The following is a 5,223-nucleotide window of genomic DNA, read 5'->3' as shown; positions in this document are numbered from 1 at the left end:
TCCTCCAACGACGGAGTACGAGGAGAATTGGGAACTTTCCCCATCATATTATCTGCAAAAATTCAGCTCATCAAATATTGGCACCGTTTGGTAAACTTACCTGAGGACTCTCTGCTTCACGAAGCATGCAATGTTGTATTTTCTAGTGATCATGACTGGATTAATCATGTTAAGGATATTCTCAATTATCACGGCCTTGGATATATATGGATGAATCCTGAATGTTATAAAGTAGACTATATTGAACACCAACTCAACTGCAGATTACAGGATGCTCATATACAAGAGTGGTTTAGCTGTGTCAACAAAAATTCAAAATTGTCCCTTCTTCACAAATCCAAAAATCATTATATACAAGAAAAGTATCTTCATGATGTGAATAATGTTGAAATCCGCAAAGCAATAACACAGTTAAGAATTAGTAGCCATATATTGAATATAGAAACAGGGACATACTTTAATGTAGCTCCCAACCAAAGTTTCTGCCCATTCTGTCAAAATCGAATTGAGGATGAGTTTCACTTTATTATGGAATGCACTAAATATGATGCTCTACGCGATGAGTTATTCCCCTGTCTCAATTCAAGTACTTCAGAGTTTAAGACACTCAATGCCACAGATAGATTTGACTATATATTTAAATGCAACAGCTCATACAGTGTTAAAATAGGCAAATATATAAAAGATTGTTTTGTTATTAGAAAAAATTATTGATACTCAAAATTAGCCCAACTTGAATAATGTAAAACCTAAGAGTCATTTTGTTGTAGTGAATCGTTTTATTCCATACTTATGTCTTGTTTTATGTTTACTATTATTGCCATACTTTGTACCCGATACAAAAAGTCGCACAATAAAGATCTTCTATATCACCGTCAAAACAAGGGCCACAGCATTGTATGAGATGCTATAGATTGCCTAGAAAATTATTGTAAGAAATGGAAGCTATCTGTCAATGTTTCAAAAAACAAGGTTGTTGTTTTCGGCAAAGGTTCGATGAAGAAATACAAATTTGATATTTATGACAAAGAAATAGAAATCACTGACAGCTACACCTACCTCAGCATTACTTTTACATCTTCGGGTAAGTTCAAAACTGCCAGGAAATATTTTAAATCAGAGAGCACTTTTTAAACTCAAGGCTCTTCTACTCTAACAATGACATTTCAATCCATCTTGGAAAAAAAATATTTGATAAATTCGTCAAGCCCATCTTTATGTACGGCTCAGAGATCACGTGCTTTGACTGCCCTTTCGAAACTATAAAAACTATTACATCGCATACCGGCAACATCCATGAATCTTCTCAAAATGTTCTTTTAACTTTACTAAAATACTTGATATTCAAAATAGCTTTCCTGCCACCATTCGAAAAACCACCTCTTCTGAATCTAATAGTACTTATGTTGTATGTTTCGAAAGAAATACAGATAAAGAAATACTAATGCGTCATGCCAATAGCCAAACTCATAATAAACCTACACGCAAATCAACATAATCCAGAATTTGACATCATTGATATGCGTTTCCAGAAATTCCTGTTAGGCATACATGGCAAAGCCTCAAACGATGGTGCCAGAGGAGAAATGGGAACTTTCCCATTGATGATCAACCCAGAAATGCAACTTGTAAAATAATGGCATCGCTTTGTTCATTTACCCGAAGATACCTTACTTCGGGAGGCACACAATGTTGTTCTTTTAGGAGAACATGATTGGATTCTCCACGTGAAAAATATCCTCAACTACCACGGTTTTGGACATATATGGCTGAACCCGAAGTCATACCATATAGATATAGTCAACACTCAACTACGACAACGTCTACAAGATATTTATACAGAATTGGCATTGCACTATTGGAAACAATTCCAAACTTTCCTTTCTTTCCACCTCAATATTTGAAAGGTAATTTTCTTGCTTATAATTCTTGTTTAAGAGCCTTGACGTACGTAGGGCAATCACAAAACTCAGAATTGGCTGCCATAAATTAAGTATAGAAACGGGGAGATTTCAAAAACTTCCTATCAACAAGAGGGTTTGCCCATTTTGTCCAGAGGTAGTTGAAGACGAATATCACTTTTTGATTGTATGCCCCAAATATTTTGATATACGTAATTCACTACACTCAATGCTATCGTCAGATTTACAAGGATTTATCTCAATGGACTTGAACAGCAAATTTAAGTACATAATGACATGTCTAGACGTAAGAAACTCCTCCAATGATTGTAAAATCTCATTGTCATCCCATACTACTACACCATATTGCATAAGATAGACACTTTTTAAGGACAAGTAGGCAACTTTGCCAACTTTGAATATTGTATTTTATAATGCCAGTTTTGCATGTTTAAAAGATGATTTTGTGTATATGTGCAAATAATTGGGCATACTGCACTGTATACAAGCAGGGACTTTTTACCAGAGTTAGACAAAGCTAAGTATCACATCCATATATTGCAAAAACTATCTAAAAGTAGATCGATGTGTTGTCTTTTAAATTTCGATCTGTACTTATTAAAAAAAGTTCACTGATATAAAGTGATGATAGAGATACAGTGGACAGAATTCAAGTTTCAATTTTTTTTAAGAATGACAACTTTTCATGTCTAAAAAGTGTTCAAGTCTTCTAAAATTGTTAATACGTGTAGCATCTAAAAGTCCCATTTTAAAAAGTAAAGGCTGAACAGGAAAATCTACATGAAAACATTCTACTCAATCAGGGGGTTTGTACTTTTAAAAAACACAGTTCTGGTAATATATTCCCTTCTTTTTAATTTGTACCTATACATTTTGCAGATTGTGCCGATCGAAGGCGAAACGAAGGTCAATCTGGAGAAACAGAAGACGTTCAAAGAAGTCCTACCAGAAATAATATTCTCAAGGTGTGTCGGACGTTTGTTGTTAGTGAATACATGCGTACATAGAGGCACTGTTCAACTTCAGTTACAGTGCTTTGATGTTAAAGTGCCACTGCCACTGATGACAAGAAGACAACTGTTACAGCATTTTGTAGATCATGCCTACTGCAGGTAGTACGGTGTATGATGGCGAGGTACAGAAGACACTGGAAGAGGCATTGCCAGAGGTGGTTGTGGCAAGGTGTGACAACCATTTGTTGTTACTTGATACATGTACTTATAGGTGGTGTTCAGCTTCAGTTACAGTGTTTTGATGTTTAGGTGCTTCTGCCACTGATGGCAAGAATACAACTGTTACAGTAACATCTCCTGGTATTCTTCAACCATGATAAGTACTCTTCATTACAGTTTACTTTACTTTGCTAATCATAACCCAAAGTCAAGTCCTCTCTTGTTTTAGTTCAGGGCTCTTCCGTCATTTAAAATGTTGGTCTTTCTGACGGATACTCGACTGAATTAATTTGTAAGGTCACAATATGTAACAGTTCCGGAATGTTCTCGTCCTTCTACATGACATGTTACTGCAGGAAACTGAAAATAGGAAATTTATCAGAAACAGATAGCAGACACAGTAAGCCGATGGAGGCAACACGGAGCCTTTTATTGCTTCGGCTATGCAGACAAGGGGTTGCAGCAAAGGAAATTGTTGAAAGGCTGCGGCATCGATCGTGTCGTTGAAAAAAGCAGGCAAATTTAAAGACATTTGTTAGAAACAGAATAGCCAGACGCCATTGCAAGACGATGAAGGACAAGCGAAGCCTTTCAAACAAGGCATTGTAACAAAGGAAATCGTGTCGAAAATAAACTGATTTATATGAAACAGAATAGTATAATCACACCCTTAGGGCACTGCCTGAGATATTTCTTTACTTACATGTACTTATAGCATCTTTATTTTTTCATTTTCTTTTATATTGCATCTATCTTTGTCCGTCAGAGCATGCATGTTGTTAGAATCTACACTCACAGAAAGAAGGTTATGTTTATCTTGACTATGATTATTTTAGTACTTATGAAAAGGGCTGGCCCTGTGTTCAACAACAACTAGGATCATTTCTCGGCATCCATAACTAGAGATTAGATATTGATATAAGCTTATCATATTCATGACAGCCAGAGAGGTACCTTGGATCTTCAGATTCGGATCAGGAAATATCATTTGATGATTATCGGGCCGCTACCCCAACAAGATTCAAACAAAAGACGAGAAAAGTTATTGTGATATACAAACACCTATTTATGGATGTCTCAAGTTAGCGGTAGAGAAAATTGAAAAAACAACAACAGCAAACTGATGTGGCAATAATTCCATGACAATACACAACGTAAGATTTGTTGTTAGCTTTGTCTTATTGAGAATCAAATTTCGTCAAGGACAATGGTCCGATGATATTTGCATTTGACGTTCTAAGTGAAGCTACGTTTTGGTCATTCCCATTCTAACCTGAGTCATGTACATATCATATAGGAATGAGGTTTGCACGGGTGAATCTTTTGTTTTAATTAGAACAGCTCTTTATAAACTTTGCTAAATGTGAAAGAACTCACTTTAGACTGGAATATTGTAGTCAATGTAATTGGATCGATTTATTTGTCAGTTTTGAGGGATATATCCAGATGCATAGCCACAGATATAGATGTATTAAACATAGTTTTCATCATATTGTTGCTTTGCTTCATAATTCCGTTGTAACTTGTATTTCCCTAAGTAAGTGTACAGACAGTATAAAACTAGAAACAGTGCCGTATGTGAAGTTTCTACATTATGTGCTGACATGACTTGTACACTTTGGTTAGAAATCTTTGCGCTGTATGTTTGGTGACTCCTCGGGGGCTAGCCTTAGTTACAACATGTGTGAATGTTTGTTCTGTGCAGATGTCTACTTTGAACAAGAAATCTTTGAAGAACCAAATGAGCCCAAAGGCCACTGTGACCAACTGGCAATAACGTATCCAAATCTTCCAGGTGGAACTTCCCAAGAGAGAAGTATGGAGAAATATGGAGGCTCATCAGAGCCTTAGTTACAACATGTGTGAATGTTTGTTCTCTGCAGATGTCTCCTTTGTACAAGAAATCTGTGAAAAACTGAGCCGCAAGGAAAAATTGTTGTTAAACTTTGACCAACTGGCAATAACGTATCCTTACCTTCCAGGTGGAACTGATTGTGCCATTCTTTGACATTAGAATTGTTTTCCAATTCTTCCCAAGACTTCTTAGTAAATTATGAGGCCCAGAAAAACTTCGAAGAAGTCGTTTTATCTATTTTCACCGATGAACGAAAACTGTCAAATTAAACAGT

Source organism: Branchiostoma lanceolatum, chromosome 4 (genome assembly GCF_035083965.1).
Source record: "Branchiostoma lanceolatum isolate klBraLanc5 chromosome 4, klBraLanc5.hap2, whole genome shotgun sequence".
NCBI classification, from domain to species: Eukaryota; Metazoa; Chordata; class Leptocardii; order Amphioxiformes; family Branchiostomatidae; genus Branchiostoma; species Branchiostoma lanceolatum.
The sequence above is the reverse complement of the archived record's forward strand: the minus strand, read 5'-3'. Positions refer to the sequence as shown.